This window comes from Dermacentor albipictus, chromosome 9, assembly GCF_038994185.2.
Source record: "Dermacentor albipictus isolate Rhodes 1998 colony chromosome 9, USDA_Dalb.pri_finalv2, whole genome shotgun sequence".
In the NCBI taxonomy this organism is placed as follows: Eukaryota; Metazoa; Arthropoda; class Arachnida; order Ixodida; family Ixodidae; genus Dermacentor; species Dermacentor albipictus.
The window spans coordinates 132,269,292-132,292,195 of record NC_091829.1 but is presented as its reverse complement, the minus strand read 5'-3'; the positions used below and the strand labels follow the sequence as shown (position 1 = coordinate 132,292,195).

Below are 22,904 nucleotides of genomic sequence, written 5' to 3'. Positions count from 1 at the left end.
AAATAGGTATGGGCGAAATTTCGCTATCGCCCAAACCAGCGCTAGGCACTCTCGCTCTGTGATAGAATAGTAGCGCTCGGCTGTGGACAGAAGACCGCTTGCGTAAGCGATATCACACTCTTGACCACTCTGAATCCGGGCAATAACAGCGCCTATGCCATGACTACTACCATCTGTACGGATTGCAGAAGGGTCAAAATGGGCTAAAATTGGGGAGCTTGTCAAGAGTCTGAAGAGTGCTGTGAAAGTTTCGACCTGCCGCTGTCCCCACGCGAAAGCGACGTCGTTCTTTAAAAGCTTGGTGATAGGGAGAGCAACGTCAGCAAAATCATGAACGAAGCGACGAAAGTACCAGCATAAGCCTATGATGCTGCGAACGTCCTTAACTGGGCACGGCACAGGAAAGTCTTGCACGGTTCGAACTTTGGCCGAGTCAGGTTAAATTCCATTGGCATGTACAAGGTGCCTGATATTTTACTGAAGACACTGGGCACTGGACATGGTGCTAGTGAAAAAGGAACAAGAAGGGAAGTGCTTGCTTGCCCGTTTCACTACAGCACTGACTTGTTTCAGCTTACCGCTGCAGACGTAGAACTAGTGCGTGCTGCTAGGCGAATACCCCCATTGTACTTGGCGGAAGCGCTAGGTTTCTCTTTGACATCCTGGAACTCCGCAGTCGGACGCTACCACCAGCAACTGAAATAGATGATGCGGGACCGTCCCAGGCTGCTACTTCCGTGCCCCCGGCCATCGTCTGCTCTGGCGTCCTCAGGCAGCGCGATTCTGCTATACTTAGCGGAGACAATCACGACGTTGGAGAGTGGCTCGCCGAATATGAACTAGTAAGCACCTATAATAAGCGAGACGACCGCGCCCAGCTCACTAATGAATGAATTTATTTCCATAAATATGCAAGTTTATGGAAGATATAAGGAAAAAAGTTACAAAAGAGTAACTTGACTAGTCCTTAATCCTTCTCGTGACAGCAGCAGCAGAAAACAAACACATGGCAAAAAAGGGAGGGTAAGAGAGAAAGAACAAAACAAAAACAATAAACGTTCTCATACAAGTGTACATACAGCAGATAGCAATAGAAAAAATACAAAGAGAAGCCTACTTATACAGAGATTAAAGGTTAATAGGCACCAAAGTAATTTATTAACTTGTTTTTACCGCAAGAAAAGACATCAATACCATCATTCATTAACTTGTTTAATAAATGCGTTAAAGTGTATGAAAGCTTTTGTTTCGCATAGTTGGTACGTGGGTATTGCACAAACCAATACTCCGGAAATCTTGTAGCATAATAGCTTCTATTTCGTGCCAAGTTGGCTACAGACCTGACGTGGTTGATGTTTTTCTGGCATTCCTTACCATATGTTAACGCTAAGCGAAAATTCAAGAGATCAGGAGCTTTAAGTATCTTTAATTCTTTAAATAATGAATTAGCTGGAAAGTCAAATGACACTTTGCACACAACACGAATGGCTCTCTTTTGCAGACGAAAGATACGATTAATATTAGTGGCAGATGCTGTGCCCCAAACCAGGCAGCCGTAATTTAGGTGGCAAAAAAATAGAGAATTATAGAGCAGAAGTTTTACCTTCTGTGGAATCTGTTTAATAGTAAAAAGAAGACCTGAAACTTGAGAAAGCTTGTTTGTTAAAAAATTAGTATGACAGTTCCAAGACATGTCATGATCAAAGAAAACACCTAAGGTTTTAATGGAATTCAAGAGCATGATTTTTGAAGAGCCAAGTTTAATGTCATCCTTCAGGAGAGCATTCTTATTCTTGGCTTGAAACAAAATTGCTTTAGTTTTTTCTGTGGTGATTTTCAACCCATTTTCGACAGACCAAGTATATAATTTCTTAAGCACACAATTCGCAACTGTAAGCAGTGTTATAGCATTACTTGAGGAAAACAACGCGGTTGCATCATCAGCATATAAAATAAACTTGGTGGGGAAATCTACATTAACAATATCATTAATAAAGATATTAAAGAGAAGAGGACCTAAAATGCTACCCTGCGGAACGCCAATATAAACTGGTTTAACTTGGAATGAAATAATAATTTGCACAAATTGGCATCTTTGACAGAGATATGACCTAATCAGGTCTAAAGCGATGCCACGAATACCATAGCGATTCATTTTATGTGACTCGTGGTTAATACAGTCAAAGGCCTTGCTAAAGTCAATAAAAATGCTTAGAGTAAGAAGGCCTTTATCAAAATTATCCAAAATGAATTCTTTTTGCTGAAGCAGGGCAAGTTGAGTAGACCTACTTTTACGAAAGGCAAACTGACAATCGGTTAAACACTTTTTGCTTTCGAGGAAATCAGAAATGCGTTGAAAAATAATTTTTTCTAAACCTTTTGAAAATACGGGGAGAATAGAAATTGGTCTATAATTTGTCAACAATTTCTTATCTCCTTTCTTGAACAAAGCCAAAACTTTTGCAGTTTGCATCTGACGTGGAAATACAGCGGAAGAAAGGCAGACATTGTAGACGTGCATTAATACAGGCGCAATCAAATCTAAAACGTATTTCACAGGCTTAATCTGAATATCATTGACATCACAAACGCTCTTGTTATTGAGTTCACTGAACTTCTATGTTATTTCTCATACGTTTGTTGGGTGCAAAAAAACTGAATCGGAGCAATCAACGGATAAGTAACGACTAGCATTCATATTGATAGGTGCACTTGCAACGCTGGTAAAGTAATTGTTAAACGTGTCAGGCAAAAACACGTCTGGAACTACATTGCCATTTTCCAAAATACCTGTTGGAGGCGGATAATCAGGCACACGATTCAACAAAACGTTGGCCCGGTTGCACAATTTCCGGCTGTCATTCCAGCAGGCTTGAACGCATTCGAGATGATAGCGGTCTTTACCGCACCGAAGCTCGTTTGTTAATTGGTTCCGAAATGATTTAAAAACCTGCAGGTCATGTGGATTACGGGTTTAAATGAACTTATTATACAATTTTATTTTAACTTTAATTTTACGCAGCAATTCTGTCGTGATCCAGGGTTTGCGGATTTTCGAAGAACGCGAAGGTTTGGTACGAAGTGGGAAATGTTTTTTGTAGCAAGTTTGAAAAGTGTGCAAGAATGTTTCATTGACAGCATCTGCATTATCTGCCGCAAAAACATCCCCCCAGTTAATCAGCCGTATTTCATTTCGGAACTGTGCAAGCTGGTGCATTGCAATTGGTTGATAAGTGAAGTTACATTTGTTTTCTCTTTTATTATTACGGATGAGGCTTAGGAAGATGCGCATGTGGTCGCTTAAACCATACGTGAAAACACCGGCTTTTATGTCAGCTTGGAGAAAGTTTGTCAGAAAAAGTCAATACAGGTAGATGTGTTAGCTGTGACCCTAGTTGGAATTGAGATAGTATTATGACAGCCATATGCCTGCAACAAAAGCAAAAAGTCCGACTCGCTGCGGTATCAGTCAACACGTCAATGTTGAAATCGCCACCGAAAACAACTTTACACTGTAGATCATGTGCTTATGAAAATAATTTCTCCAGAAACGCCAAGAATCGCTCGACATTCCCATTGGGTGGACGGTAGAATACAGAAAAAATAGTTCGTGCATGCAGCACAGATGAGATTTCACAGTCTCCCGTCAAGAGGCGAAATTCATCAATGCAATTTACTGGAACATTACCTTGCACAAGCATGCTAACACCACCTCCCCGCAAAGTGGTTCTGGACTTAGTAAAACATTGATAGCTCGGAAGGCACCATGGGGTAGAGTGTTGGTCATACCACGTCTCAGGCAGCATTATTAAATCAAACTGAAATTTGAGGCTTTCAAAGAAAAAATCTAGTTCATCTTTTTTATTTCTAGCAGACTGGCAGTTTCGGTTAAAACATATAGTCGCCCGATTATGACAATTTCTAATATAATTAACAAAATCTGATGGAGGTCACAAGCCTGTGAAAGACATGGCAGTAGAAAGACAATTATCCATCAAACACGTTTTATGATTTCAGTTCATCAAGGTCGGCAGCACAGGTGATCGTGTGGGCATGACTGCCCTATTTTTCCTTACAAACACTTTTCCGCGACGGTGCCGAGCGAAACTGAAACCATTTGCGCTTGCCCAGTCTTCAGCGGTCTTCAAAAGCGCCCTGTTATTGGCAGTTAGGTTTTCCAACATGAAAACACCTTTTTCTACTGTTGGCAGTACTTGCGTTTGTTCAGCCATTGATCCTTTACTGATTGTTGTGCAAAGCGTATGAAAACACCGGGTATCTTCTCAGGGTGAGATGGAAGCCTGTGCACGGCAAGAGCAGACTGACTGGTCAGGGGATCAAGTTGCAACTTTGACGCAAGCACGTTTATTTTCTTGATTAGGGACTCATCTTCATGCATTTTTAGGCCATGAATTTCAATGTTCAGTTTCCTGCTTTGGTATTCCAGATCATTCAATGCAACTTACAACTTTCGTACCTCGTCGTTGGCACCGGAGTTTTCAAGGTTGGAAAGCCTGGAATTCATGCTCTTAATATCAGCAACATGCTTGGCGACTTGAGCAAGTATTTCCTCATAACTGTTTGACATTAACTGCAATGATGCCTCAATGCCGTCCACCGTTTTCTTTAGGGGTAATAATTCATGAAGCTTGCGGTTGATGTCAAGAAGCAGAGAAGCTACAGAGGGCTCCATATTACTATTCATTCAAGGCACATTTGTTTTGCTCTTGCGGCAATGTTGACACCTCCAGGCGTTCTTATACTCTTCCCCCTTTGATTTGAAAGCCGTTTCGGCGATTCCCGAGCATTCACCAAGATGGTAAATATTACTGCAGACGCAACATGTCATGAAATGATCATCAGCTTCAATGTCAACATGGCATATTGCGCAAGTTTCATCTTCTAAGGCACTCATAACTAAGACAGTTAACAGGCAGGCACGGTGACATGGACGAAAAGCAACGCAACCAAGATTTTCAATGTGGTGCAAAAAAAAACTAGGCAGCAGCAGCAGCAGCGAGAATACGAAAAATGATCGGATATTACAGCTAGAAAAAGAAAAACTACACAAACCTGTAAAAAATTGCAGGACAGTTTAAGACAGCATGTTGGCTGCGCTGCCGCTGCTGCCACAAGACAAGCAAGCGCTTGTACACTTCTTATGTAGCGGATGGTGGCGCTTCAGCTGCTTGGGCCGTGACGCAGGGCTTGGTGAAGACAACTGTCACGGGTAGCTTGATCTTGACGATTTTAGATTCCAGACAGGCGCTTACGTCGATCCGAGCAAAGCCACGTTCCAAGCACAAGAGCAGCAGCAACTAAAAAATTGCAGGACAGTTTAAGACAGCGTGTTGGCTGCGCTGCCGCTGCTGCCACAAGACGAGGAAGCGCTTGGCGACCACTTCTTATGTTGCGGATGGTGGCGCTTCTGCTGCTTGGGCCGTGACGCAGGACTTGGTGAAGACAACTGTCACGGGTAGCTTGATCTTGGCGATTAGATTCCAGACAGGCGCTTACGTCGATCCGAGCAAAGCCACGTTGCCAGCACAAGAGCAGCAGCAACTGTAAAAAATTGCAGGACAGTTTAGGACAGCGTGTTGGCTGCGCTGCCGCTGCTGCCGCAAGAGCCAAGACAATGTGGTCTTTCACTTGACTGATGCGGGAAACTTAGGGTTCCGCATTCATGAATCCAGTCTTACTACCTGGTCTGCTTTCACGACAACTTTGGCAGAGGTCTTCGGCCGTCCCACCATTCGCCGGTTTCGTGCGGAGCAGCGCTTGCGTGGTCGAGCTCAACGGCAGGACGATGATTTCACCAGTTACATTGAAGACGCGCTTTAGCTCTCTAAGCGCGTCAACTCATCTATGGACGAAGCTGACAAGATCAAGAATGTCAAAAAGGCATCGATGATCGTGCCTTCCAGATCCTCATCGCGAAGTGTCCCCGGACGATTGCCGAGGTCAGACAGCTCAGTCAGCAGTATGAAGAGCGGCGCAGCCAGCGTCAACACTCGCTGCTCAGCAGGATACTGCGGATCTATCTCCCTTGGATTTCGGCCGCGACCCTGCCGTCATCTCTGCTTTATGCAGGAAATGAAACAGTTCATCCGCCAGGAAGTCACACGCCAACTCTCTCTGGCAGCTAGTACACCCGAGCGGTCCACAATATTGGTTCCATCGCTTCCTAACGTAATTCAGACGCAAGTTCCCGCGGCGCTTTCACCTGCCCCTCGTCCGTAGCCTGTTGCTAGACCGCTAACTTACGCTGCGGCTGTCGCCCGGCCATACGCTCCCCCAGCTCCTCACGCCTACCGGGCCACCGGTACCTTCCATGCGCCGCTGCCACCTTCACGTCGAATTCTCGTCCCTTACTAGGCCGCTTGAAACCCTGTCGTCAACCTGTGGTGAACACCTGATAACCGGCCAATATGCTACTCATGACATTTTCCGGGCCACGTACCACGCTACTGCCGCCGCCGCAGTTTCTGTTTACCTGACAGTGGGGAGCCTCAAGCTACATGCCTCCTTGAGTTCCACGTCATGACTCATCTAATCTTCCTCCGGACTCGTCTTACAGTCTTACAGTCTCGTCTTACGTCTCGTCTTACAGTCGCCACCTCTTCGATTCACGTCGGTCGCCTTCTCCACATCGCCGATCCATTTCCCAATGCTTCGCCGAGCCAGCCCAACCCGAGAGGAAAATTAACATTCGCAGTTCCAGAGACAAGCACTGCGTTTACGTCGAACATTTCGAGCCGCCGTTTCTATTACTAGTGAGAAGCTTTGCCGAATTTGAACAAAGTGACCACTGCATTTACCTCTCCTTCTCTGCGTACGGCAACCTCGTATCGCATTCAGCCTTCAGTATCGTGCACAGCCCGGGTCGTCATTCGAAGCGTTATGTATCTTATCGGATTTGTCGTCCTGTCTCGTTGCACACACGACGTTATTCTTGGATGGGATTTCCCATCAGTCAGTCAAGCTCCTGTCGATTGCGCTCATGCAGAGCTTATGTTATCAGTGCCGTGTTTGACCCTCAAGACCACTATCCTAAAGTTGTTGCCCCCTCTGACATTGGCGTCGCGCCTTCTGCCGCCGCTCTGGTTTCTGTGTCATGCAACTCTGCTGGCAACTCATCTGTTCTGTTTACGCCATCCGCCACTTCTGCGCACCGCCGGAACTTTCTGCTTCCGTTTGCTGTCGTCAATTGTTGCTATGGTTCTGCTGCCTGTACGCGTGAAATCCATCCGCCTGCCCATCATCCCTACTACACGGCGAGTGCCTGGGCAACTCTGAAGCTTTCGATTGCGTTCTCCCGGCTACTGTATTTGGTGCCCAGTAAAAGAGAAAAAAAAATGTATGGGCGCTTTGCTGAGCCATGCTGTGGTAGGCGAAAGCCTTTCTATGACTGCATTTGTTGCTGTTGTCTGAACTGCTCTGTTTGATTCAAATGCACTGAGGTGTAGATTAAATCATTTGTTGGCTGATTCGACTGCTACATGTTCTTTTGTCTGATTCGACTGGTACTTGAACTTCTGTAGATCCCGTCTCTGCTTCAAAGTTGTCGCCGGGAAAGATGTCTTCTTGACGCTCGTGACTGGTGAAGCTTTGTTGCTTTTCTGGATCATCAATGCTCATGATGGCATTCTTATGCTTTGTGAAGTGGCCCGAAATGTACTCTAAATCTCTAAATGTTTCGAAGACTAAGTGTAGACAGCTGCCGTGTTGGGTTGTAGCCTTGTCTTTTGGCGTCACTAACTTTAGTGCTAGGGAGTATCCCAGATGAAGCCGAGGCAAATGAGGTGGTTTGGTTGGGTAGACGTAGCGGTTGCCCGTTGAGAAATTTGGAATTTCGGGTTCCCGTAACGATTGGAGACACGTAGGGCATACACAAAACGCAGTAACGTCTCTGTCAGAGAAATGTGCCCTCAGAAGTACGTAGCTCTGTCGTGGGGCATTAGCCAGGTTTGGTAAACCATAGGCGATCACATACAGAGCATGTCGCACCAGACGCGTTCTGAACGAAATGCTCGTTGCAGTAGCTGGTCGCTGTAGGAAACTGCAGTGTCGGAGACAATATAGTTATGTGATTGGGGGGCTCTGGAACGGGCGCCTCTCTTTCCCGTGATGTACTTGGTTGTGGTTCTGATGTCAACCATTATTGTCGCTTGCGTTCTACCTCTTTAGCACTCGTTCAAGGAGACCGGTTGAGTCGCTTCAGTCGCATCCGTTCCTTGGCTTTCACCCTTCTTGTGTTGGGACACTCTGGAAGACTCTGTTCCTTTGCACTCGAATGTTGTCGCCGAGGCTGCCGCGACACCCGCTTTCGTTCGGCAGTGCTTGGGTGCAGGAGAAACGAGAGCGCGCCTCGGAGACATCCGGCTAACTCCGCTAGCGAGGAGCGTCCATAGAGCAATATAGTAAACGTAAAGAGTGGGCGCTCCCGTAGGCGCCTGCGGGCCACTTTAGAGTTACTGTATATGCTACCGCAGGTAGCAGAGTTGCGCGTCTGTTTTATCCCGCCGCTAGCGCCCCTATTGGCAGAGCGTCATCACGTGGTAGTCAAGCAACCGTGCATTGCGGAGAAGCAGATGCCCGGGCCAATTTTTGTATTTCCCGACGCCGCCGCTGCAGCGAACTGGATTGACACAAGTCAAATTCAAAGCGAATCCGGCCGATCTTGGCGTTCGCTGTTCGCGTGCGCGCTAGCTGCGGAGCAACAACACAACTTGCGCAGCGCATCTCACAGTTGGTTCATCGCAGTGTCCGCGCAGTCCCATCGGAATGATATAATGACCGGATGCTCTGCTTCCGTCTGCACGAATCGCTCTGAAAGCGGAAAAGCTTTTTATTCGATCACATTCAAACCCATGCACCACACTGCTTTCACAGAACTGTCATAAAAAAGTCAGCTCACATTTTCAGGATAATGCACAGCTTTGGTTGCTGTTTCTGAACATAAAAGAGGTTACACAACTAAGTAAAGATATTTCATCTACTACTGCTTATGTGAAGCAGGATGCAAGAGGAATTAATGTCGTTATTTACCATACGGTAAGGGCCTTTACTGTGTTTTGCAATATTACCCATATTGTAGCTATGTCAATCCTGTGAGAGAAAAACTTTCACTACACTCCCACAGAAGGTTACTTTTCGAATCCCTGCAGTGAAAAGGCACATAATGAAATGGCACTTGAAGGTGTAGCTGATATCCAGTGCCTGCTAGTAGGTGGGTACGTTTCTACAGCAAATTTAATGGGGTACCAGAGTCGAAATACTAATGGTTGGTCATTGATTCACCAGTAATATTTAAGACTACCTACACGTTGAGAGCTTTGGCACATAAGCAGGTATGCCAATTGCAAAACCCAGTATCCAGTGCAGCGCCGGATTATGGGCCCAGTGCCGCGCGCTGAATGCTGGGCAGGTGCGGCGTACTGGGAGACACTGGGTACTGGTGCGAAAAACAGCTCTAGCACGTTAAATACGCGGTGCCTGGACACCGTATATATATTTTTGAGAAGAGAAAGAAACAGAGCATTATGGCGCAATAAAAGAAACGAAAAAAGAAAGCAAGCTCCGACGAGGATTCGAACGCGGGACCTGCAAATCCCAAGCCCGATACTTTACCACTACGCCACGCCAGAAGCAGAACATCGGTGCATGATTTTCTACGTCAAGGACTAAGAAGCAGTTTTAGTTTCACAGAGATAAGTCTCACTCAGCCATGGTAGATGCGCTATCGCCCAGCAACTAAAGCTCACGCCTGTACCACAAGGAAAATTTTGCTGTTCATATTCAGTAGCTTGCTCGGAAGTGCCACAACACCGATTTTCACTTGCGATTGGCATTTTAAAGTCCTAAATGAACCGCCGACCCGGGACGCTGTATGGGCTGTTACTACCGATTTGGATAGCCGTTTGTTGTTCTTCACGCGAAGGATCTGCAACGTTTTCTTAGTTCAGTGATGCCTTTCAGTCGACACGTCTGTCTATTCATATATCTTCGTCAGAGAAGCGCAGGCTAGGACTGTGATCCTTCGGCGACAGCACATATGTGCTCATGACGCGTCACATCGGCGCTCATCGCTACTTGTGCTGTTTGTGCGCTCATGCTACTTGTGTTTATTTAAGGACACTGATGCGAAAGCTGAAATATGGTGATTTATCCTTGTTAGACTTCTTGATTCCTGAGCCTAAACGCGCCGAGAGCGTGCAGACGGACTCGGCGGATACGCTTGGCATAAGCTTCGGTGGGGACCGATCTCGGCGCCTTTTCTTGACGATCTTATTCAGTCAGCTGTTTCGATGCACTTTGTTTGCGATTAGGCGGAAAATCAGTCCACAAGCGATGCAAAAGCGTCCACGGTCGATCGACGATACGGTAGGCATGTCGTCTGCAAAAACAGAGTGCAGCTTCGCCGCATAGATATGGTTGCTTGCCAGGCAAGATGGCTGACCTACGCGCAACTCTGCTACCTGTGGTAGCATATACAGTAACTCTAGGCCACTTTGGCTCTCAGCGCACCTAGCGGAATCGGCGAAACGCACTGGCCTCCAAGATGGTTGCCGCACGCCACCGGATATCGGAGGCCCCATTTTAAGTTTCGTTTCTTTTATTATTATTAATTTTTGTGACCTACAGATTTGCGTAAATCAAGTGATTTCTTGCAGGTGCTTGTGCTGCTGTTTATATGTTGTGACGACGAGCGCGCAAAGGTGTTTCACTTCATGCTAGGTTCATTTCTATTCATGTTTGCTGTTTCAAGCTGTAACAATCATGCGAACTGTTGAGGAAGTAGAACTTTATCGCTTATGATATTGTACGTCTAGTAACTTACGCCAAAAGGTGTACCGCAAATAAATGTGCCATGTTTCTTAAATATCAACTTGTTGCACAGTCTAGAACACGAAAATAGCAGAGAACAAATTTTCGCAGCATGATTGTAAGAGGCAGATACATGAAAACGCGAAGAAACTGCGAAATGTAAGCAATACGGGTGACACACGGCGCACTTTGAGATGCGATGAAGTCCAATCTGATTTTAATTTCTCAGTCGCGATTGGCTCTCTTGCGCTAGCTGCGCGATATCGATAGATCCGGATCGATAGAATATCGATCCGGATTAGGCTTGATCGTGATCTAAATTGGTTGTGTGACAACGGTATAATGGAGAATAAGCGGAAATTAATGGCGTGATGGCAATGACCTTGCACAAGCAAAACACATAGATGACGTATATTAATGATCCAGATAATGAAAAAAAAGACTGCACAGACACTTCAGCAATTAATTTGCTCAAAATGAGATTGTTTTAGAAGGGAAGAAATATGACGCTTTTTCTTGTACTTAATCGAAGGAGGGTAAACTAACATAGCAAAAAATTGTGTGCCCAAATATTATGGCTACAAAATTAATTGGGCACGCACCAACATCCTCCCTTCGAATGTGTAGGCCAGTGCGTCCCTCATTAAGCAGCTGCAATTAAGCACTTTGTCTTGGGGGTCTTCTCCTGCTGTCTTCGAAGCCTTGCAATTGTCTTCTGATACTTGTAATTTTGCCCTTGAATATGCATGAAGGTCCTTTGGCTGTACAGTGTATTTTGAGGAAATAGTGGAGATCCCTGCAATACGCAGAATGACAGACAGAAGGTAATTAATACTGGAGGCTTCGAAGCTATTGAATGTAGACGCTACGTTCCTTCGTATAAGCAATACTGGCGCCTTCAAAGCTTTAGAATGGAGATGCCGCGTTCGTTCGTGTAATGCGTTTTTTTTAGACCTAAGGTCAAGGAAGCCCTGTTATAAACGCTAAGACACCAGAAACTTTCTACGAAAAGGACTCAATTAAAACATGAAAACGCGCATCTTCAGCCCAATGCAAAACAGCTAACAACGCTCCAGCGCGCATCGCCAGCTAAAGAGGTTGAGAGCGCGCATTGCTCTCGTGCACGTGTGCCGCTTAAGAAATAGCTACATTTCTTCTGCAAAAGGGGAGCACCAGACTATTTTTCAGCAGTCGCTGCGCGTAACATTAAGCTCTGTGCCCCGAACGGCATGTACTCATAGGCCGCATTTCGTAACAAAGCATTTTATTTTACTTTCTAACTTCATCATTGTATTGAACGTGGCTCGCAGCTCGGATGCTGCCACGTCGTTGTTGTCGCTAGCGTCACCACTCACTGTTGCGCATGATAAGAAAAAGAAATGCGAAATTCAATTCAGCGTAGCAAATGGGCAGGAGATGTTTATGGCTTCAAGGCCGCCGTCACCTGCTCATGCGGCTAACAGTGACATAACGAAATGCGAAGAGAATAAATCTTTAACAATGTGCAAAAGAACTTCCTGTGGCCCTTCATGTAACGGTGACGAAGCATACGCTGGCAGAAGAACCCAACAACGATCCTCCGGTGCATTATCCAGAAAGAGCCCGGCGACGGCGCATGACTAGGCTTCGCACGTGTTGGGTCGTGCTGCCTGTCAAGCCGCAGCCGCAGCCACAGCTATCTTTTTCCTTGATGTGCTCTGCTACCGAGTGGAATCGGCGAAGCTCCATAGCTCGGCCGCGAAGCAGCTCGAGTGTGCACTCCTGTCTTTTACTATGTTACTCTATGGAGCGTCTGCCGACGCCGTTTTAGAGCGCGAGGGTAGCGCCCTCTACTTGGCGCATGCGCAGAACGCGTGCCACTCTGATGACGTCATGAGCCCCCTCCCCCCCTAGCGGAGTGTGACATGTTATGCAAACGGACGCCGCTGTGGCCGCAAGCATGATCCATTAAATGATCCATTAAATCATCCATTATTTTCGACTAGTTTACGACAAATGTTACTTGTTACAAATGTGACCCTACGACAAATGTTGCTTGTTGAAGAAATTGGTCCATAGATAAGCGCTCAAGAACGATCCACAGACATAAAGAATGGCACTACTTTAGCCACCTTCAAATCGTGAGGGATAACGCCTGTTGATAGTTTTATCATTTCAGGTATCAGTACTTGCCTGTTATCCACAGCAAGCATTCTCATGTCGGGTTGCTGCTTGTAGAGGGCGCTTTTGTATTGGTGTTTCATGGTATATACAAAATTCTGAATGCATTCTCATGTCGGGTTGCTGCTTGTAGAGGGCGCTTTTGTCTTGGTGTTTCTAAAACCCCTCAAACTTCGTAAAGTAGTACCACTCTCCTCCTCCGCCTTCACTCCTCCTCGTTTCTCCTCTCTTTCACGCCCCTCCTCGACCATGGCGCCGCCTACGATGCTCGTCTCTATTTGGGCATAGTGACTGTAGAAACTAATAGTGGCATAGACGAGCAAGCGAACGACTAAACGAGCGTGCGAACGAACGAGCAAACGACTAAGCACGAACGACGACTAAACCAGCCAGGGAACGGGCGGGCGACCGCACGTTTTCTTTGCGAGTGCTCCACCGCCGCATCTTAAAGGGACACTAAAGGGAAACAATAAATCAGTTTAGACTAATGGAGCATTGTTTGAGAACCCTGCAGGCAGTCATTTCAAATAAATAGTTTGATTATTAGATCGGAAAATGAAGGTCCAAGTATCAGTATTTGAATTTCGCGCCGCAACCCCAGCGCCGGTACGTCAGCGTGACGTCAGGGATTCCAAAGTATGTTTTCGCATTTGGGCCGCGTTGGCTGAATAAAGGTTCCCGAAACTTGCCTTATTTAACATTTGGTTCCTTTAGAACACAATGTAGTCAATCTGTACCGCTATATATAATTGGTAGGCCCTTGAAGATACCATCAAAATCCATGACGTCACAGCCTCCAGGTGCGGGAACTCAAGTAGGTGTCGCCACCCGTATTTCGTTCTTGCGCTTTTTCTGGCTTACCAAACGTCTTAGCGTTGTAAGAGTGGTGTTTTTGGTGTTGTAGAACGGTAATTTACTGATGCAGAATAAATCATTTTTCACTTTAGTGTCCCTTTAAGCTTCGCACACTTTAAAGCTCACGCGAATTTGCACATACGTCTCAATTACCTATGATGCGGTCGCTCGACGACGAACGCACCGCGTAACACGGTTTCGGGAGAGCACGCACGCTCTTCATCGGTGCCTCTGTATCGCAAATCCACCGGGCGACCGCCAACGATGAACACGAACAAATGTGGCAAACAAAGCTAATCTAAAGAAGGCTAGTAAGTAACCACAAAAGGCAGAGAGTTGCTCTCCTGAGGCGCTTTCATGATTGAGACTGAAATTTTATCAAAAGGACTGCGCTGAATCTTAAAAAGTTCGTAATCACGTTATCGCACGCAACCTCGCCTGCTCGCGAACTCAAGCCAGTTGGCGTTCAAAACGATTAAGCGCACCAAATATGACTAACACGACCACGTAGTGCGCATATAAGCAAAGCAGACGTTGCGTAAAAATCATGTTAAAGCGTGCGTACAAATGACAACATGCACAGTGAACAGTGCAATATCTACTACGTTATTGCCAGCAGCACAATACGCAAGCCTGGCACATACAATACTCTGAGAGAGCCACAACTTTAGAACGCCCCTTGATTTCACACATCTACAATCTTGCATTTGAGTGCGGAGTTTTTCCCAACGCAATGAAAACTGCAAAAGTATCAGTAATTTTTAAAGGGGGCGACCAAAACGTACCAACAAATTATAGACCGATTTCAGTACTCCCCGTGTTTTCCAAAGGTCTGGAAAAAGTCATTTCTTCAAGACTAAGTAAGTTTTTTGACAAACATAAAGTAATATCTGAGTCACAGTTTGGTTTCAGAACTGGTAAATCTACAGAAATAGCGTTATTAACAATGAAGGAAATAATTTTGAATAATATTAATAAGAATTTGTATACGGTGGGCCTTTTCCTTGATTTTAGTAAAGCTGTTGACTGCTTAAATCACACGATTCTTGTTAACAAACTTAAAATGTACGGAATCCGTGGTAGACCACTCACATTGCTTGAAGGATATCTCGAAAACAGAAGCCAGTCGGTGTCTTTAGATAATGAATTTTAATCTCTTTTGCCTATCAGTTGTGGTGTCCCACAAGGGAGCATAATGGGACCCCTATTATTCAATACGTACATAAATGATATTGTAAGCATAGGTACTTCCATTGATTTTGTAATATACGCGGATGATAGCACACTACTTCTTTCAGGCCCTAACCTTAATGATTTAATGGTGAAATGTGATGACCTACTGATTAAATTGTCTAGGTGGTCAAGGATGAATAAATTAAGAATTAATCCTACAAAGTCCAAGGCTATAATATTTCGCGCAAGAAACAAACCGATAGTACCGCATTGCATGCTTCACTTTGAAGATCACCAGATAGAAATAGTTGAAGTGCACAAAATACTTGGAGTACATTTTTCCTGCTATTTAAACTGGGATGCCCATACTGAGTTTGTCTGCAAGAAACTCTCTTCCGTCTGCGGGGTTCTATCGCGATATCGTAAACTTTACCTTTAAAATGTAAATTACAAGTTTATTACACACTTTTCTTTTCTCACCTTAACTACTGCAATTTAGTATGGGCCACAATGACCAAAACTAACATAAATAAGATTCTCGTACTGCAAAAGAAAATTGTTCGAATAATAGCTAATATTGACAATACAACTACCTCCAAGTATGCTTTTGAAACACATAACATTGTCCGGGTCAATCATTTGTATCACTTTAAGTTGTTACAAAAAATATATTTTTCGACGGCATCCATTGCCAATTTTTATTCGAGCCTAGCTTCTTTGGACATGCGTCACGCTAACATACACACAAGAAATATTAATACTTGGAATATACCACGTTTTCGTACTAACTATAAATTACAAATGTTGTCTTACAACCTGCCCCATGTTCTTAACACACATAAACACACAATAGGATATACTAAAGCTGAGCTGCGGAAATATTTTGTTGAAATGTGATTTTTATGTTCTTTTTGCTTTGCTTGATTATTCCTATTTCACTCTGAACATTTGTATGACCATTTGAGCATCTCTATTTTCTATTTTATTGTTTAATTTTTTTTTCAATAGATTGTTGCACTCTGTATGTATAACTGGTGAATGTTTTCTCTTTATTGACTGTAACTATTGTATGTGTGTCTGATTTCTGTACCACTCGTGTGCTACTGCTTGTAGGGGTTTTCTGGACATAGTCAAGCTGCTCATGCAGCTTTTTGCCAGAAAACCCTCCAGTTGAACCTGGAAAATAAACTTTTACTTACTTACTTACTTACTTACTTACTTACTTACTTACTTACTTACTTACTTACTTACTTACTTTACTTACTTACTTACTTACTTACTCACTCACTCACTCACTCACTCACTCACTCACTCACTCACTCACTCACTCACTCACTCACTCACTCACTTACTCACTTACTTACTCACTTACTTACTCACTCACTTACTTACTTACTTTACTTACTTACTTTACTTACTTTACTTACTTTACTTACTTACTTTACTTACTTACTTACTTACTTACTTACTTACTTACTTACTTACTTACTTTACTTACTTTACTTACTTACTTACTTACTTTACTTACTTACTTACTTACTTACTTACTTACTTACTGACTTTTACTCACTTACTTACTTACTTACTTACTTACTTACTTACTTACTTACTTACTTACTTACTTACTTACTTACTTACTTTACTTTACTTTACTTACTTACTTACTTACTTACTTACTTACTTACTTACTTACTTACTTACTCACTCACTCACTCACTCACTCACTCACTCACTCACTCACTCACTCACTCACTCACTCACTTACTTACTTACTTACTTACTTACTTACTTACTTACTTACTTACTTACTTACTTACTTTACTTACTTACTTACTTACTTACTTACTTACTTACTTACTTACTTACTTACTTACTTACTTACTTACTTTACTTTACTTTACTTACTTACTTACTTACTTACTTACTTACTTACTTACTTACTTACTTACTTACTTACTTACTTACTTACTTACTTACTTACTTACTTACTTACTTACTTACTTCACATAGTCGCGCGGAGGAAGTTGGTCGGAAGTTCTCCCTTCCGATTCGGTGAAGCCATGTCTTTCTTCTTAACCCGTTGCGCTTCCCGGACGGTATCGCGAACATATTCTTGACTTTGCTAAAACTATATTGGCATCCAAACGCGCAGCAGGTCATGGTAACAGAAAATAACGTGAAGCGACGTCGCACTTGCCACAAAACATCCATCAAGGCGCTCACACGATCAAAACAACACAGAATAGGAACGGAAGGAATGCCGCCAACGAGCGCCGCTTCTCGAGCAAAGATGGCACTGAAGCGCGGCTGTAAACAAACGAAGCCGGCGCAAGGGACCACGTGATGCCATTAGGCCAATAGCGACGCGGCGTCGGCTTCGGCCAGAGCGCTGGAGGAGGAGGTGGCATTCTTCAAAGCATGGCACTACTTTACGAAGTTTAAGGAGCTTTAGGTGTTTCAGGGTATATACACAGCGGTTGTCTACGTCGTCCGTTTTTGTCCTCCGTCTACGTATGCGCTGTCAGTGACGATTGATACCATGGAATACCAACTAGCCCGTACTCAAACCTTGCTTCTGTTATCAACAGCCGGCTCAGTGCAACGGGCTCTATTTCCCTCTCCCTTGTTAACTCCTACCTTCTCTCCCCATGGCCCTATAAATGTACGGACCGCAATAAACCAGATTCATTGTTTCCTGAATTCATACCGTTCGTCGTTACGATACACATGACATACGATACACACTTGTGATACACACTGACGATACACACTTCTGACATGGTGTCAGATGTGGGATAGGCACCCTGGTCCGCGAGCAGCAGGGTGGTCGCAACTACAACGCAAGGATGGACAGCATCAGACCACCGGAGCAACTGCGCCTCAACGGCGTCGGCGGTAAGAGGTGGAGCATCTTCAAACAAAAGTTTCAAATTTTTTGGCAAGGAACTTTGTGCACCGAAAAGCCAAGATCCAGTGCAGTGAAAACAGTACAGCTTCTCAGCTTGGCGGGTGAAGACGCTTTAGAAGTCTTCAATAATTTCACCTTTCTCGCGGGAGAAAGCAAAGAGAACTATGACATGGTGTTCGTCAAGATTGAGTCATGCTGCATCGACCAGCAAAACGATGTGCATGAAAGATACATGTTTCGCACTCGCCTTCAAGCTGAAGGGGAATCCTTCGAGCAGTTTCTGCGGGACCTGAAGAAGGAAGCCAGTTACTGCAACTTCGGCAACATGGTCGACGACATGGTGCGTGACCAAATCATTTTTGGCACGAACTCCCCTAAGCTTCGGGAGAAGATGACAAGGGACAAAAAGCTGACGCTGGAAAAAGCTGGCACGCTATGCAAGGCGGCAGAGACTGCAGCCCGTCAGACCGAAGTTTGGAACACACGAAAGCACTAGACTGAAGTTGACGCGATTAGTTCGAGCAGGCAAACGCGGAAAATACCGAAGTGTCCTCAACGGAATAACAGATGTACTCGCTGCGGCCGACTACACGCCCCACGCCGTTGCCCAGCGTACGGGAAAGCATGCCACACATGCCAGGGGCTCAACCACTTCGCATGTTGTTGCAGATCAACAGGTGTAAACGAGATTCAGCATGAAGAGAACTTCGAAGTGCTAAACATCGCTGTTGGAACCACCGACAACAAACAACCTTGACGGGCGGGTCGAGGTGAACATTGGCGGCGGTGAAGTTGTGTTCAAAGTCGACACCGGCTCACAAGGAAACATCATACCCTTGTCAGTGTACCGCAAGCTGTGCATTGCTGCATTAATGCCGTCTGGTGCGACACTCCTCTCTCGTATAACGGCGCGCTCATCAAACATTGCGACCTGGTTGCAACAAAAGTACTAGTGGGAGACTTTGACATAGCCGCTGATTTTTTCCTGGTAAAAAAGAAATGCTAAGCGATACTCTTACTCGAGACAAGCGAGCGATCGGGCCTGATCCAACGAGCGGTAGAGGCAGTCACGACCACAGAGGTAGACGTAGCCCAGCAGTTTCCTGGACTGTTCAAAGGAACTGCATGTCTTCAGCGAACTGGAGACAAAGATATCATTGTACAAATCAAATGTCCGATCTGTTCTGGATTATGCGTGTGCTGTGTGGGATCCGTGGACGGCACGTGACGTCAACAGTTTAGAAAGAATTCAAAGCATAGCCGTTCGTTTTGTTTATTCAAACTACACTAGGAATTTCAGTGTTTCAAGAGCAAAAGAAAGCCTCAGTTGGGAGCCATTTCAGCAACGCAGGAAATATCTCAGACTGAAACTCTTTCATAACATATTCCACTCTCGAACAGGTATAAATCCCGGGAAACATTTCTCCAAGCCTGATTACGTTTCTGAACGGCTGGACCATGAAAATAAGGTTAAAGAAATGGCCTGCAAAACTGAACCGTTTAAAATGTCATTTTTCCCGAGAACCATGAGCCAATGAAACAAGCTACCATCCGATATCGCAATGATTCTATCAAATGATGTGTTTTCAAACTGTATACGCCCACTGAAGTAAGATAGTGTTTTTGTGTGTATGTGCGAGTATGACAGCATTCCGGGTATATGTTATGTATTGCCTGCTTTATTGGTTCTTTGTTTCCTTTCCCCCCCCCCCGCTGTAATGCCTACGGGCACTTTGGGTATTGTGATAAATAAATAAATAAAGCACAGGTTGTTACTCCGCAAGAACGCCGTACCTGTCGTCCAGCCGGCGCGAAGAGTGCCCCTGTCTCTTCAGCAGCCGCTGCGTGCCGAATTGGACAGAATGGAACAAGAAGGCCTCGTACGGAAAGTGAGCAACCCGACCGACTGGGTAAGCCCATTAGTCATCGTGCGCAAAAAAGACGGCAAGCTGAGAGTATGTCTTGACCCTAGGCAAATTAACGACATCCTGAAGCGCGAAAATTATCAGATGCCTCGTCGAGAGAACATTGAGGCGGAGCTGACAGGTACAAAATTTTTTCACGTCTGGACGCGCATGCTGGGTTTCATAAAATTCCATTAGATGAGGAGTCGTCTGAAATATGCACGTCTGCAACGCCCTTTGGACGCTATTGTTTTCTGCGGCTCCCTTTCGGCATTGCGTCGACCAGCGAAGTGTTCCAGAAAGCTCTGAACGAGGCATTTGATGGCCTTCCAGGTGTGCGCGTGTACGTCGATGATGTACTCATTTGGCGCAGAACTAGGGCAGAGCATGACGAAAGAGTGCGAAGTGTTCTATCCGTGGCTGAAGGGGCAGGCTTAACGTTCAATGCGGCAAAATGCCGTTTCGGCGTTGAAGAAATCGCATTCTTGGGCGACATTATTAGCAGCAGAGGCATAAGACCCAACCCCACTCTAGTGCAGAGTCTGTTGAAATGCCAAAACCGAAAGATAAAGAAGCAGTGCGAAGAATGCTTGGCGTTATGAACTACTTCAGCAAATACCTGCCAGCACTAGCTCAGCGAACAACTGCGTTGGCGGTCCTTTATCAAGCAGGACGTGCTGTTTGAGTGTACACCTAATCACGAAAGGGACTGGCAGGAAATTTGCAAAGCATTGACCAAAGCACCGTTCCTGGCAATAGTTGACCCAACCAAGGAAACGGAAGCGAGATCAGACGCTTCACAAGATGGCATAGGCTCAGCCCTGCTGCAGCATCAGGGTGCCCCCTTCAAGCCTGTATGCGTCGCGAGTCTTGACAGAAACCGAACAGCGATATTCACAAATCGAGAAAGGAGCACTTGCTCTTGTCTATGGATGCGAGAAATGTTATCACTTTGTGTACGGCTGTCCGTATTTCTTGGAAAGTGACCACCAGCCGGTAATGAATATCGCGAAAAAAGAAATTGGGGATATGCCGCCCAGAGTTCAGTGTTTCTTTTTGCGTCTACTGAAGTACAACTGCACACTATCATACGTTCCTGGCAAACAGATGGACCTCGCCGATATGCTGTCAAGGTCGCCGATCCCTGAGGACGCCGCCACGGTGGACACGGATGACGTTGAAGTGCACGCCATCAAGACACTGTCGGCAACCGTGAGTGAAAGAACCATGACGCGCCTCTGCGCTATATTTTCGGCGGATCCTTACCTGGAAGCAGTTATAGAACGCATTTCGACGGGAAAGCCCACAGAAGGTTGCCTAAAGTTTGTTGCGTCGGAGCTGTCAATGGTAAACGGCATACTCATCAAAAGCAGTAAAGTGATAATTCCCACAAGCATGCGTGCTGAGACATTAAAGCGGATTTATGCAGGACATCTTGATATTGTTACGAGCAAAGCAGGAGCTAGGCAACTCGTTTACTAGCCTGGGATAAATTCTGACATAGAAGCATAGAACCAGAAATGTGGAATCTACAGAAAGTACGCTCACAGTCAACCCGCAGAACCACTAATGCTACGTTCAACACCGACCCAAGCCTGGCAGCGATTTGGTGTCGATATATTTCAGTACGGAGAAATGTATTATTTCTGCGCTTATGACGTGACGTCAAACTTTCCAGACGTCGAGAAGTTGCCCGATCTCAGTGCGTGTACTGTCATCGAAAGACTTAGCGCAGTGTTTTAAAGAGATGGCATACCATCAGAAGTTTGCACCGATAACGGACCGCAATTTGCTTCCCGCGAGTTTGAACGTTTTTCAAAACTGTATGACTTTAAAGGGACACTAAAGCGAAACAATAAATCAGTTAGGCTAATGAAGCATTGTTTGAGAACCTTGCAGGCAGTCATTTAAAAAAAATAGTTATATTATTAGATGAAAAAATGAAGGGCCAAGTATCAGTCTTTGAATTTCACGCCGAAACCCCAGAGCCGGTACGTCAGCGTGACGTCAGGGATTCCAAAGTATGTTTTCGCATTTGGGCCACGTTGGCTAAATAAAGGTTCCCGAGACTTTCCACATTTATTATTTGGTTCCTCTAGAACACAATGTAGTCAATCTGTACAGCTATATATTATTAGTAGGCCCTAGAAGATGCCATCGAAATCCAAGACGTCACAGCACCCAGGTGCGGTAACTTAAGCAGGCGTCGCCACCCGTATTTCGTTCTTGCACTCTTTCTGGCTTACTAAACGTCTTATCGTTGTAAGAGTGGTGTTTTCGGTGTTGTAGAACGGTAATTTACTGATGCAGAAGAAATTATTTTTCACTTTAGTGTCCGTTTAAGCACGTGATATCTAGCCCACAATTTCCGCGCTCCAATGGCCTTGCGGAAAAAGGCGTACAAGTGATCATCAAAAGGATTCCTAAAAAGACAAGCGAAGGGAATGAGGATTTTTGGCTTGGCGTATTAAATTACAGAACAAGTCCTTTGGAAGACAGCCGGTCACCTGGAGAGCTGCTTCAAGGAAGGAGCCTTCGCACCCCCTTGCCGGACTTTCACCCGCAGCCGATCACCCAGGTCAGCAAGCACAAGCAGTCACGACACTACTGCCGGAACCTGCAAACCCTTGAAGAAGGTGATGCCGTGAGCATAAGAGGGTCGTCATGGGCAAGGAAAGGTCAGGTGATCGCACCGGCGGGACCGCGGTCCTACCTAGTTCAAACCGATGACAGCGTTCTGCGGCGCAACCGGCGGCACTTGCTCGCGACCAGGGATCGATTAGCTTCATGCTCATCGGATGATAGCAACTCTGCTGAGAACCAACAAACTGAAACCCAGCATGTCCCATTATCGCCACAGGACCCTGCAGACTCTTGTACGACGGCACAGCCTCCACTGCAAAGGCGGTCCACGTGACCCACAAGGCCACCCATGCGGTTGGCCTGCAACACGTACTTTCAACAAATTATCAATGGCAAATAACGAACAATAAAGGGGCGGGATGTATCATATCAGGTATCAGTGCTTGCCTGTTATCAACAGCCGGCTCAGTGCAACGTGCTCCATTTCCCTCTCC

General features: G+C 45.3%; 1 protein-coding gene across 1 annotated transcript in view; it reads right to left on the bottom strand.

The window, feature by feature from the left end:
- Positions 1-22,904, bottom strand: part of LOC135915563 (receptor-type tyrosine-protein phosphatase kappa-like) — a 682,443-nt gene that overhangs the window by 650,034 nt on the left and 9,505 nt on the right. The window lies entirely within an intron of this gene.